We start from the raw sequence: 15029 nt of genomic DNA, 5'->3' as shown, positions 1-15029 counted from the left end.
GAACCAAGAGATAATGATCTGAGCTGAAATCAAGAGTCAAGAGTCTGACGCTTAACGGACTGAACCACTCAGGCACTCCTACAGGATAATTCTATACATAGACTGTCACTGATACTAAAAACATTTTTTTCTGAATAAAGTTCAGGCCAGGTTCTTAATTAAGGAAAAAGCAAGATTCCTATGCCACTTATTCAGTCCTGTGCATATCAACCTATAGATATTCTGAAGACTTTACATCAGATTCCTATTAATTACCTTAGCAAACATCTGGGCTGCCAAAACAAAGACTACCTTCATTCCAAGCCTGTTAGTGTAAAGGAATGAAATCTGACCACATTCCTGAACTATAGCTCTCAGGGTCTGGAGCCTCTGTACTTCTCTGCTCTAGTCTCTCCACCAAATTCCACACTGGGGGGAGGGTGGTGCATTTGGAGGAGCTGCAGGAAGTGCTAATCTAGGGAGGGTGCTGACCTGCAACCAGTGCTTCCAGGTTGCAATGAGCCATGGAAATCCCTAGAATCTCAACCTGCCTCTGGGACCTCAGAGTGGGAAGCCCAACCAAGGCTGACTTCATGGTCTCCTCATCTTCACCCTTCCCACAGGCAAGCTCTTGACTCCTGCCTGACTCCCTCCTCAGTCCCTACCATGACATCCTGCTGGCCAAGCAGCTAGGGTTCCCATCAGGGGTGGCCCTCTGTACCTCCCATTCCAGAGAGTACCCCAGGATGCCAATCTCTACCACCCCATACCACAAAGGGACAAAGATCTTAACCAACTCAAAGGTCCGGGGGTGGGGGGATGGAAACTGGTATCTGGAAGGTTCTTCCCTACCCAACTGAGATCTGTGGGAGTGTGAATGTAGGAGAGCTCACCTTTTCTCCACAAAGGAATCAGACACATAAGCATTAATATCCTGATTCTTTCACCCAATAGACTTACAGCTGATGAGGCTCCTTGACTTCTCTCAGCCTCAGTTTCACAAACAACAGAATGGGAAGGACATCACCTATTTTACGGGACTGTTGTAAGAACTAAGCTACATATAGCCTGGTGGTTCCCAGTGATAGACCATAATGCTAATATCCATTTTTGCAGCTTGGCCTTCATCTTTATAATAGGACCCCTAACCTTGGTTAACCAAGTCTCTCCCCACTGATAAGAATCACTCTTATAATGTATGTGTATCAAGTAAGGAGAAGATATATTGTTTGTACTCCAACTGGGGGCATGTTTGGTTCTTCTTTGTATAAAATACAAGACAAGACTAGTTGGAGTTTCATATGGTTTTTGTCTTGTGCAAACATACTTAAGCACTATGGATTAAAACAGCAGGGTTTGGGTAACCCCACATGTTAAATGATGTGACAGTTGACCAAGCCATTGCCTTGAACTTTGAAACAGATAAAGAGCCCTAAAGTGACTCCTGGTGATGCCTGAGTTTGCCTCAGCTAACTACTCCATCAATCATGATGCACTTTTCAAGGCATGAGATTAAAGGTTAGTCTCCCTGTTCTCTCCCTTGTAAACAGAAAGATACCCACATACCTACAAAGGGAACTGACCATCCAAGGAGGTGTGTGATAAGTGCCAAAGAGTGGCACAGGCAATACTCTGATAGTATGAGCTGAACATCTTACTACCAAGCACAGAGATTTTAAAATCGGCCCTTCCCCACCACAACTTCTATGTTTTGAGCTGAACTTGAGCTGAGTTTTAGACCTTGAGGTCAGTTATTTATAACCTTGTCTATTTATAATCTTGCCCCTCACTAGAAAGACAACCAAGTTCCTCAAAAGCTTTCCTGATGGCACCTAGCATAATATTTGGAACATAGTACATGCTCAATTAATGATAAAACAAATTCACACTTCAGGCTATAAATTGTCTGATTTTTAGACCAGGCATGCATATTGGGATAGGTAGCAGGTGCCTGCTCTGGGCAATCCTTTTTTTTTTTTTTTAAGTTTATTTATTTATTGAGAGGGGAGGGGGAGGGGCAGAGAGACAGAGAAAGAGAGAGAGAGAGATAGAGAGAGAGAGAGAGAATGAGAAAATCCCAAGCAGGCTCTGTACTGTCAGTGCAGAGCTGCTCTGGGCAATTCTAAGGCTATTGTTATTGCTCCCTTTGATATTTCTTTGTAGAAATACAACACAAACATCTGGCAGGGTGTGGATGGGGACAGAAGTGGGGGAGGCCTCTTTGTAAAGGAAACTCAAAGGCTTATAGAGATAGAAGTGAGTCCTGATCCAACTACCGACAGATGTTCTGCAATCGCTCTTGGCTGCTGAAGACTCTGAGAGCTGAAGTTCCCAGGTGGGTGCAAACCTGCCTGAATGTGACCAGGAAGGCCATTCATTAGATCCCCCAAACCATTACCAGAAGCCAGTTTCAGGGTTCCGGGCTGGGGCTGCCTTTCTGGGTACACCACCTGGGCCATGAGGCCTGGAAGATTACCTTGATGGCCACATCAATTTGGCAGAAACAAAAAGGCACTGAGATATCAGGCAAGCTGCTATTAGTGTCTGTGTTTGTGATCTTCTGGCACTTGTAGCCCATGCTGGCTGGCTTTCTAGCTTGCCCTGGCACTCAGGCCTGGCATTCCAGAAAGTTCTGGCAGCAGAACCTGCGAAATAGTAACTTTAAAAATTGTGGAGAAAGCTAATGTCGCATTGGCAAAGCTCACCTGGGGCCACCTCCATCTGTCGGCCCCTCTCTTTATGGCTCTCCATTTTACTTTCTCTTTAGTGGTCCAAGCCTCTGTTGTCCGTTCCATGCCCTCACTGGGGAGAGGTCTGTGGATGGTCTTCTACTGTCTCCTGGTTTATGACTCCCTCCTCCTTACAGTTTGACAGCTGGGCAAGACAGCTGAAGTAATTCCCATAAGGGTTGTCAGCTAAGACTGGAGTGGAGAGGAAATGGTTTAGAATGCAGTGCACATACCAAACTCCCTACCACAGATGGGTAGAGGGGCCTGGGCAGAACATGAGATGTTCACAACGGGGCAGCAGGAGTGATCTTAGGTCTCTTCTGTAGTCCAAGGCAGACTGAACAGAGATAGTTGTGCCATATAGGGCCTCTCTTGTTACCCTCTGGGCGTCAGCTGCAGTTCCTTAGTTGCAAGCAACAGAAACAAAGTATGTTAAGTTTTAAAAAAGGGATTTGCTGAAAGGGTACAGGGTAGCTCACAAAGCAGAAGAGGTTGATTAGCTTAGTCTTAGAAAGGACAGAAAAAGGGAAGGTCTTGGGATCAAGGTAACAAGACATAAGCACATATTAATCCCTTCAGAACATTTTTGTACCAGCTGCAAGCTGTTCAACTTTACTGGTGAATCTTATTGGCTTTCCTTGGATCAAGTGACCTAAACAAAGCCAATCAGGTTGGCCTACTTTGATTGACAAGGAGCTCACTTGTGAGAGACACAGTAATGAAGAGACCTACCAAGACCTCACAGAGCACAGGGGAGGGCTTGTCCTCAAAGGGAAATAAGAGCTTTTCCAGGACAATGTTGGTCAACTACTGGGTGGCCCAAAGCAACAGGTGTCCATCACTCAAACCCAAAGAATCCCTTTCTCTTCACTCCCACATTTGCTCTAACTTGCCACCAAATGGATTTTACTGTGAGAAATATGGTGGAGGAGGTAAGGGAGTCAAGGACAGGAAAGCACCCATTACTGTTGGCAAGTCCAATAAACTTTGACAGGGGAGTCTTGGAACTGTTTCTACTTCCTTGAAAACCTGAATCAAAGTTCATTCATCCAAGCCAGAAACTTGGGGGAAACCCAGATGCTTCCATCTTCTTTCCTCTTCCCTCCAAATCAAATTGGGTACCAAGTTCTTTCACTTTATGCCCTGAACATTTCTCACCTCTACACAACTCTTCAGGCCTCCAGCCTCTCATCTGCCCAGGGCCAGAGCCTCCTAATCCATCACCTTGCCTCCAGGATGCTTCCTCTAATACTCTCTCATGCTGCAGCCAGAGAGATCTCTTGGGAACCCAAATCTGATCATGTCTCTCCTTCTCAGGGGCTTCCATTGCATTCAGGAAAGACTTGGCACACACACAGGGTCCCTTGATTAGTCTCCAGCTTACGTCTTCAGCCTTCTTGTAAGTTTCTCCTTTCTTCACAACTTTCACATGAAGTTTCTTGAAGCACTATTAGTGCTGGCTAATTGTTTGCATTGAAGAGGTGGATAAAAGAGTTATCTTCTCACATTGCCTAGATTTTAAGGGACTGAATTGTGTCCCTCGAAATTCATATGCTGAAGCCCCAATCCCCTGTGTGACTGTATTTGAAGAAAGGGCCTATAAGGAGGTAATAAAGATTAAGTGAGAGCATAAGGGTAAGACCCTAAAATAATAGGATTTGTGTCCTTATAAGATAAGGGGGGCCAGAACTCTCTCTGTCACGCGAGAACACAGTAAGAAGGAGGCAGTCTGCAAGCCAGGAAGCAAGCTCTCATCACAAATTGACCCTGCCAGACTTTGATCTGGGACTTCTAGCCTCCAGAATTGTGAGAAAGAAATTTCTGTTATTTTAGCCACCCAGTCTGTGAGATTTTGTCATGGCAGCCAGAGCTAAGGGGCAAATTGTGAAAGAATCCATGTAAACCTTGACATCTCTTTGAAGTCTTGTTTTTTTTTTAGAATAAGTTTTGGTATTCTTGCATTCTGTCTCATAATAGTCGTATTTATTTTGATATATATATATACACACACATACATATACACATTATATATTATATATATATAATATACATATATATATGTGTATATATATATGTATATATATATATATATATAGTTTTAAGACATATGCAGTGAATCAGGCCATAGTGATCTGCTGACTTCTAGTATCCCCAGCCCACCACACCCCATTCCACCAGCAGTTTCAAAGCCCACATCAGCTGTTCTCCTCAAAGCTTTTGCACACTTTGTTTTCTGCTAGAACATGCTCTCCCCACTCTCTTCTGCCCAACTGGTGAACTCTTTAAAGCAAAACTTAGTTGTTGCTTCTGCTTTTAAAATATTCCTGGCATCACACCTCAACGTGGACATCTTCCTTTGTGCGCTCACTATGCCTTCTGCAGATGTACAGCCCTTTATTACTCGCACGCATGTTTATGTTTGACCCTACATAATTGTAAGGTCCTTGATGGCAGGGAGGAGGTCTGATTTATTGGCATGTCCCCAGGGCCTAGAAGATGGAGAAGCACAAAGTACATGCTTGGTAAATGTGGAAGAATGAATGAGTGAATGAATGAATGAATGAATGAATGAACTCACAAATGAGTTTATAAAGCAGCAGTTATTTCTGTGGGATATTCTTAGGGATAGTGAAAAAATGTGAAATGTCTCACAAAGATGAAGTCTCTGTGGCTAAAGGTGACAGCAGCAACTGAGCTGCTTCACAGAAGTGGGGGGATGGCTCAGAGGGTCTCCTGAGATTTCTGCAACTTGCATTGGTGAGCCTGCTCCCTAAACCCTCGTTGCCTCTCCCACTAAACCCCCTTTCTGAGCTCTCTCTAACGTAGAAGAGCCCCTTAGTTTCTCATGCTTGAATTATCATTTATTTAATTAGGACAGTGGCCTAAAAGCAAGCCCCTCTTTAATCACTCTGCATAGCAATGCCAGGGGTATTCACTCCACCCACAATGCTACCCCAATCCTCCACATATGTGGAGAACTAGGTCGGAGGAATTTAAGCTTTTCTGGTTTCCAGCCTCAATTTATTTCTCCGTTAATAGTCAACAAAGTGAACTGGTTCTAGGTATTCCCAGGAGTGAATTCAAGGGATGAAATTCCCAGCCCTCAGGGACTTTCTATCCTTGTAGCCTTATCTACCCCACCTCCCTTCACCTTCCTTCCTCACCTGCTCCCCATTACTTGAACATACCTCTTCATTCCCATTTCCTTGCCTTTGCATAGGAGTGTATATTTTCCACTACTAGAATGTACTACCTGAAGGCCAAAATGGGTTTCTGTCTCCTACTGGGTCTTGCTCAGTGCTCTGCACAGGGAACTCAAGGAATACTGACCAAAGCAAGGAAGTTAGTTGGCAGGGAACAGCTTTGTGGGGCTCTCCCTGACCTTGCTGGCTTCATTTCCCACTTCCCAAGATCCCCACTTCTTTCTGTGCCTCTGTCTGGGTCCTGCAGGCTGAGGCACTTGTGCTGATCTGTCAGTTTAGGATGATGCCCTGCACCAGGGTGATGGGGGAAGGACCCAAGTCTTGAAGGTGTCAGAAGGCAGCCATTTTCTTTGAAGCTTGATAGAACTGGCTAGGTCTTTCTTTCTTTCTTGATTTCTCCAGAATAGAGAAACATATATATGTATGTATATATACATATATATGTATGTATACATACATATGTACATATATACATATGTATACATACATATATATGTATATATACTACATATATATGTATATATTATACATATATAATATATATACTACATATATATGTATATGTATACATGTATATGTATATATTATACATATATATGTATATATACATATATATGCACATATACATATATATGTATATGTATATGTATATATATAGTTTATCATATACATATGTATGTATATTCAGTGTACATAGTATATACAGTTTCTACACACACACAACATACACATACTCTGAAACATATTCTAACTAGTGGGGATTCTTTTTATTTTTGTGAGTGACAAGGATGTTAGAGCAGAGAGGAAAAATAAAACAGCAAGAGGACCTCCAAAGAGCTGGGTGTCCTCTCAGGAACTGCATTACATATACATGTGTGCACATGTATGCACACACACGCACAGAGGCACACAGGCCAGGGAGCCCACAGTATGCACCGCCACTAGAGTGGAGTCACAACATAGGTCTCATGAACATCATGTCCAGATGGCTTCCCTGGCAGAGCAGAGTCAGACAAAACCTGCTCAGAACACACAGACTGTGCAGGTTGTGTCTCTCCTTCACAGCAGAAGTTATGACCAGCACCATTTCTCACTATCTGTAGCCATTCATACCGCAATCTGCCAGAGGGGAAGAAAGGGAAGCAGTTCACTGACATCATTATCACTTGCTCAGCAATGTGGACTCTTCCTCTAAACTGGTTTTCTTGTCTGCCAAACATGGCAGCCAAGATAGCTCCTGCACTGAGACCAAACCAAAGAAGAGAGGAATTTAAGAAAAAAAGTTAAAATCCTCCTAGACAGCAAAGCCCACAGTGCTCTGGGGCCACATCCAATTAACTTAGAGCCTCTGATGTCAACAGCTTCCAAGGCTGGCATGGTGCATTCACAAACACATTCCAGGAGAGTCAACATGATCTGGTGTTGACACAGGCCCATAACTGTCAGAGGCAGTAATTTTCAATTTATGGATGCCATAAAGCTTTGGCAATATGATTGCTACAATGTGTGGTGTGTTTTTGACAATAAGCAGGAGGTGGGGAGTTGGGAGTACTGGCTCCACATTTGGCCAAGGACATGGGCACATGAGGGCAAATGTGTAGTGACTTCTGCTATTGCAAAGGAACTGCAATAGTAGTTCCAACAATGAATTTAACAATGTTATGTGGTTCTCTACTAGCAAACTCTAGACTTCTGCATCAGACCAAAGGTCATTACTTATTCAAGAAACACTGATCACCACCTATCATGTGCCAGGCAAGTAGTGAAGAATCAGCACAATGGAAGCACAAGAAATGGAGGTAAGTTTACCTCCAGGGGATTCAATAAATGTTAGGTCTTCTTGCTTCCAAGAACCCTCATGGAGGAACAATGAAGGAAGGAAAAAAAGGAAGGATAATGAACACAGTTGTCATCAGCCTTTGCTCCTATCACCTCAGGATTGGAGTGTTCACAGATGCAGGTTTGGGACTGATTCATGTGGGCTGCAATAGCAAGAGTAATTCGTTCACTGTCTGAGACCCAAAGACAATAATGGGCCTGATTATTGACCAAAATAAAACATAACCAAAAATATTCGTCATTTATTATCACTTATAGACCAAGGCCAACACTTGGAGGTCCTCAGAGTCTAGGATTTGAAAGCCCAGGCAATGTGGTCCCAAGCTGGTATAGAAGAGTACCTGGGGTTTTCGTGTGTGTGTATGCATGTGCACATGTGTGCATATGCTCACATGCTGGTCTGAATCTCTCCAAATAGACCCCTATGGTTCTACAAAGCAGAGGTAGCCAGGTCATTGAGAGCTATGCAATCAGCAAACACTTTCTAAACACATAAAGGGTGCCAAGCTGAAACAGAGGGGCTAAAGGGCAAACTGTGTGGCTCTCAGAAGTTAGTGTACATGTGCTTAAAAATAGAGAGGAGAGAACTTAGACTGATATTCACACACTCATTTTTAGGCTATTCCAAGCAGGAAAGGCTTTTATCTTTAACAAAAAAAGAAAAAGAATAAAGGTTACCACTACCTATCAGAATGGCTAAAATCCAAAATACTGACAACACCAAGGAAATGGAGCAGCAGGAATTCTCATACACTGTTGCTGGGGATGCAAAATGGTACAGCCACTCTGGAAGACGGTTTCTTATAAAACTAACCATACTCTTACTATACATTCCAGTATTTGGAATATATATTCCAGTATTCTTGGTATTTACCCAGAGGAGTTGAAAACAAAAACCTGAACACAGATGTTTTTAAGGCAGCTTTATTAATAATTGCCAAAACTTAGAAGCAACCAAGATGTCCTTCAGTAGGTGAATGGATAAATAAACTGTGGTACATCCAGGCAAGAGAAATATTATTCAGCAGTAAAAAGAAATGAGCTATCAAGCCATAAAAAAGACATGGAAGAAACTTAAATTCATATTACTAAGTGAAAGAAGCCAATCTGAAAAGGCTACATGTTATATGATTCCAACTATATGACATTCTGTAAAAGGTAAAATTATGGGGGCAGTAAAAAGATCAGTGGCTGTCAAGGGCTTAGGGGAAGGGAGGGATGAATATGTGTAACAAGAGATTTTTAGGGCAGTGAAATTATTCTGTACAATATCATAATGGTGGATACATGTCTTCATACATTTGTCAAAAGCCATAGAAGGTACAACACCAAGAGTGAATTCTAATGTAAACTACGAGCTTTGATTGATAACGATATGCCAATGTTGGTTCACTGACTGTAACAAATGTACCATTCTGCTGAGAGATGTTTGTGGTGGGGGAGGCTGGTGTTCGGCAGGGAAGGGAGTAAATGAGAACTCTCTATACTTTCTATTCAATTTTGCTCAATTTTTGTGAACCTAAAACTCTAAAGAATAAAGCCACAAACAAATGAATAAATAAGAGAAAATGGCATTCCGACCTGTGAACACTTGAAGAAAGGAGTGGATCTGATAGGTAAGTTTCTCAGCTAAGGCCCTGATCAGATTTCTTAGGTTCTTTTTGACATGGAAATATTGTACATTTTTAGAAGTTTATTTATTTATTCTGAAAGAGAGAGAGAGCAAGTGAGAATGAACAGAGGGAGGGATAAAGAGAGAGGGAGACAGAGAATCTCAAACAGGCTCTGCGCTGTCAGCACAGAGCCTGATTTGGGCCTCAAACCCACAAACCATGAGGTCATGACCCGAGCTGAAATCACAAGCTGAACGCTTAACTAACTGAGCCACCCAGGTGCCCCAGAAATATTTTACATTTTTATGCTATTATTTATTCTGTATGTAAGTATATAGCCATATTTAGAACTGGGACAGTGGCTCCAATGAACTTGTATCCAGCCCTAGGAGTTGGGCCATTACTTCCAACCCAGGAGCCAGAGGAAGTCTACACAGGGGAGCTGGTGCAGACAAGAGCTCCCAGTGTTCCACTGCCATGAAGAATTATGTCTAAGAGTGAGAATGCTTGTGGCACCTGGGTAGCTCAGTCGGTTAAGCATTGGACTCTTGATTTCAGTTCAGGTCATGATCTCACAGTCCTGAGATTGAGCCCTGTGTCGGGCTCTGTGCTGAGTGTGGAGCCTGCTTGGGATTCTCTTTCTCCTTCTCTCTCTCCCCTTCATCTCCCCTGCTTACACTCACACTCATGCTCTGTCTCAAAATAAATAAATAAACATTTTTAAAAATCTTTAAAAAAGAGAGTAAGTGATGCTTGACCAAGCACAGGAACAGTAACATGGCTGTGATATATTAAGTGAAAAAAAAGTATTTTGCAAAAGAGCATAAATGGGATGGTCCCAATTCTATTCAATCTTAGACAAAAGACATACCAGCTGTTAACAGTAGTTGTCTCAGGATGACAAGCTAATGTGTGATTTTTATGTTCTGCTTTATGTATCTCTATATTCTAAATTTTCTATAATAGAGATGTATTATTTTTAAATCAAAGACATAAGAGAGAATGACCTTCCATCAACAGAGTTGCCATCAAAGGTCTGGGTTTATCAAGATGAAAAATGACCAGCTGGTAAACCTCCCTAACATCTGACCCAGAGTGAGCTTCTGAAGAATGGTTGGGGGACATCTGGGTTAAAATTAAAACTGTGCACATGAGAACATAAAACCATGTGCTGTTTTTAAGTTGTTTTTAAGTCAATCACTTGGGCCATAGCACTAAGGATCTGCTCAGTTCTTGTCCACTCCCAGGAGAAAAGAATCAAAAGAGCACAAGTATTTGAACATGGCAGGTTTTTCCATCAAGGCTCAACCTCTTCATGCATGGAAAGAAAAGGCTCTTTCCAAACCTGTAAAGGGCAAGCATGGTAGTGTCTGCAGCCCTAAAACAGATATAAATAAGACAACTGGAGTCATGGGCCTGAGGGTTCAATCTTAATAGGTTGAGAGTAGGGAGGTGGGGAAAGGAGACAGAAATTAAATAAACCTGAACCACAGCCAGAAATCAAACCCAACACCTTCTACTTGATGTGATGGCTCTTCCAGGAGCCTGTTAACACCTCATAACTTAACTGACACCCACAAAAGAGACCCTTCCACAGCGGGAACATATGACAATCCACACACCCAGAAGTGATCGCAGTCTCTGGAGCAGAACAGACAATTCTTCCCAGAAAGGCTCAGCAGTGAAGAAGTAAAAGAATATAGGGACATTTTTTTAATGTCCCTCAACATTCCTGGGTGTGATTTGTCCATTCAAATCCTGGGAATGCACATTTTTGTATTTCAGTGAAGAGCTCCTCTTTGATATGTGAGATAGTGGGTTTCTAAATCCCACCTGGGAGGCTAGATGAGAACTTGAGGATGGGCTGTGAGTTCCTACCAAGAGCTGCTGGGCCACTGAGGTGCTGTCACCTTGGGTACCTTTAACATAATAAGAAACATCCTGAATCAAGGTCACAGTGGAGGTCAGGGGCTCAGCTGAAGGTCAGATCTGCAAAGTCAAGCAGGTGTCATTCCGAACCTGGGCCTTAAAAAAAAATTAGAGTTGAAAAATTCTCAGAAGTATTATGAATTGATAGATACCTCATTAGGGATTAGACAAGTAGGGTTAGGATTAAGTATGTGTTATAAAACATTAAGTGGCCTTTCTAGATTTTTATGATGTATGAATAACATTGATATTCACATTTCCATTATCCTTCACAACAAAGCTATATGGTAAGTAATATTGTCATTACCATTTTATATGAAGAAACTAAGCCTCAGAGAAAATGCCTTGCCCAAGATGGTAAGCTAGTAAATGACAGATCTAGATTTGAACCCAGATCTGCTCTCTCAGCACTGTCCACTCTGCCTACCCTACAGCAGCTAGCAGAGGACTACAAAAGAACTTCCAAGCAGGACTTGGAATAGGAGCCTGGACAATCTGAGAGCCCTTCCAGAACAGGGATCATGCCCTATTTACTTTTGTCTCAGGGGTTGTATATGGAACACTGTCATCACATATGGTGAATGACAGAGGAAGAGCAGTCAGGAAGATTTGAGGCACCCAGAGGGACTCAGGGCCAGTTCAGAGACTGATGGCTTTGGGCAATTCGGTGTCTCATGATGGGCTTCATCAGAAGGGAAAGCAATGAAACTTCTTAGAGCACCTCTAAGAGTAGACATGGTATAGTGACTGCAGCTCTGGGCATCTGTGAACCTCCCTCCCTGACCTCTGCAGACTTTCAGAAACAATTTTTGGGCCACTTCTAAGGTCCAATCTTTCAGCTACTGAAGACTGAAGCAGGTGACATTTAAATTATTTTGTGTTTAAAGATAAGATCATACCTGTTTTTGAACTTATCAATCTAGAGTAGATATTTCTGTAAATCAATAAGTATATAGATCTTTATCACCATGGTTAACAGTTGTATTGTTCTCCACAATGTACAAGAAAGAACACAATACCTTATTTAACTGACACTCCATTGATGGTCATTTATGTTACTTCCATTTTTTGCTACTATAACCATGTTGCCGTGAACATCCTTGCAAAGATAGTTTCTGAACTTAATAAAGAGGATTGGATGGTCAAAAGAGAAAAGGTGACTTTCAGCCTGGGGAGGAAGATTATGTTCCAGGCTTCCTGGCACATATGGAATTTGAGCTGGACTTGGTGGTCAGATAAAACTTATGAGGTGAGGATGGGGAAAAAGGCAATCCAAGTAGACGACTGACCTAGGGCAAAGGCAGAGAGCTGGAAAAGCATGGATTGTGCGTGGGGAAAGAGAACATTGTACAATGAGCTTAGAGCACAGAAGAGATGAAACGGAGGGGCTGGAAATAAGATTCCCAGGTAGGTTTGGACAAGACTGAGGAAGGCTTTGACTGAAAGAGAAAGGGATCTACTATTGTAGATCAACAAGATGGTTTCATGTTGACCCATTCATGTTAGATATCATCTTTCCGGGCCTTAGTGCTAAATGGGTAACTCAAAGTCAATTCTCCTGTTAATGGTAATAAAGGAAAAAGAATGCTTTTGATACCAGATTGGAAGATTGGAAAAGAAACTTCACAGAATCAGAAGTTCTGTGAGATATGCATGGAATCACTTAACATGCAGTAAGTGTTCAACTAAAGGTTAATTATTAGTATGCATAACCACAAGAAGAGGTCATTTTGAAATTCTGGGATTATGCAGTTAGAAACTTAGCTTTTTTCATGTTGACTTTGTTCTCCCTGCATTTGTGTTTTTAGTTTCCAATAAAGTTGCAGGGGGAGAAGGCAAGCTTGCTTCAAGGAGAGAAAAGGAGAAACCCCACACATTCAAGAGGCTACTGGAACTAGTTTTCAGATTGCTTTATGTCTTTAGTATTCAAATCCCCACTATCTGATCATCAAATTCATTGCAGTGTAAACGGGTCTATGATTTTTTTCTGTGTTTGGAGTTTATATTAGAAATTAAGATTTACTGCATCTGCAGACCATTTTTAGCCTTTTTATGAAAAAAGTGGAGGCAATAGAGACCCACTTGTCCAATGTGTCATTTTAAACACAGTGGGCAAAGCGGAGGGTGGCAGCTTTATTTATCACCACATGCTCACTGGAGTGCTGGTAAATGGAATTGCTTGCTCTGCCAAGCACACAGGGAATAAGCACAGCAGTGAGGCTGGGTTTTTACAGCAGCTCTGTGATCTTGAATTATGAAAGGATTAGACAAGGTTTGAGAGAAGGGAGGCTCTGTTGTTTTTCTTCCCTCTTTTGTGAAGATTTGAGGGTGAGGAAAAGCCTAGAATAAAGATAATAAAAAAAAGCCCACCAGATGATGCTCATTGGAAAATGGGTTGGGAGATTTCAGATTGATTCCCTCTGGTGATTTGCCAAGTCAGAAATCATGATGCAAATAATGATTTCACTCTCTGGAGTGAGGAATTCATTAGTGTTAGACCTAAAGTCCTGCTGGGGCCCTGAAGCACTTGCTTTCACAGCCAACCTTACAGGCCACACAGTATTCCATTCCATGAATTTGAGAGTTGAAGCCCGTGTCTGTTTAATGACATTACTGATAAGTGAACTGTATTTTTTGGAGATGCTTATCTTTTCTCTTTGCTGCCAAACTGTGTCAAATCCAACTGACCTGCAAGCCAATAGCATTTGGATGTTTTCTTCATGAAAGATGTTATAGATGCCACTAGTACCATTTCTAGGCCAATCCTTTTCTTCTCTCTGCCTGCTTAACCTTTAGAGCATGCTCCCAAGTTCCTCTCTGATCTTACCATCATCCTTGGGTGCTACCGCAAGGCATGTGCCTGACAGAAGCCATCTTCCCAGAAACCTTATTCAAAGGCTTCAGTGTAACGGGAGGCTCTCTCCTTGCAGATCCAACCTTAGCTTATCTCTCAATCCTCATCGGCAGCCACCAAACTCCTTGAACAAGTCATGCTCTACCTTATTTCTGGGCCTTTGCAAAGACTGGTCACTTGGGAAGAAATACCCATATGTTAAGGTCAGCAAGGGCTGTCATAACCAAATACCATAGACTGGGCAGCTTAAACAGACATTTATATCTCACAGTTCTGGAGGCTGGAAGTTCATGATCAGGGTGCCAGCATGGTCAAGTTCTGATAAGGACTCTTTTCTTGGCTTGCAGACGGCTGCCTTCTCACTATGTCCTTACAAGGTGTAGAGAAATCGCTTTCTCCTCCTCTTATAAGGAAAGTAATCCCACCCGGAGGGTCCTCCCCTCATTACCTCATCCAACTCTACCTCCCAAAGGCTCTGTCTCCAAATACCTTCACGTTGGGTCTTAGGGCTTCAACTTATGAGTGTTGCAGGGACACAAACATTCAGTTCCTAACACCATTCCACTATCAAATAGGCTTTGCTTCAGGACTTCACTTAAATGCTACCTCTGCTGGGAGTATTTCCCAAAATGCCCAAGGCTATATTCTCGTACATCATCCTGTGTTTATCATGGTACTTCTTAAGCTGTAAGGCAACTGGTATACCTATAGGTCTTCTCCTGCCAGGCTGAACTCCTTGAGGGCAGAAACTGAGTATTATTCACTGATGGATCCCTACTACTCAACATAATAACATGCATACAGTAAGCATTTTAACACCTGTTGCCTGACTGCATTAGTCAGGATCATACTAATTGTTTCAAACAACAATAAAATGTAGGAC

At 42.3% G+C, this 15029-nt stretch overlaps 1 long non-coding RNA gene across 2 annotated transcripts; it reads left to right on the top strand.

Annotated features, from left to right (window-relative positions):
• Window positions 1-5132: 5132 nt before the first annotated feature.
• Window positions 5133-11463, top strand: LOC128314075 (uncharacterized). Of its 2 annotated transcripts, none has more exons than XR_008295459.1 (3): window positions 5133-5230; window positions 7590-7710; window positions 10354-11463. It is a non-coding gene; the product is annotated as an uncharacterized LOC128314075 (long non-coding RNA). The 2 variants fall into 2 exon arrangements; XR_008295458.1 differs by having other exon boundaries at window positions 10384-10718.
• Window positions 11464-15029: the final 3566 nt, after the last annotated feature.

This window comes from Acinonyx jubatus, chromosome C1, assembly GCF_027475565.1.
Source record: "Acinonyx jubatus isolate Ajub_Pintada_27869175 chromosome C1, VMU_Ajub_asm_v1.0, whole genome shotgun sequence".
Classification (NCBI taxonomy): Eukaryota; Metazoa; Chordata; class Mammalia; order Carnivora; family Felidae; genus Acinonyx; species Acinonyx jubatus.
The sequence above is the reverse complement of the archived record's forward strand: the minus strand, read 5'-3'. Positions and strand labels throughout refer to the sequence as shown.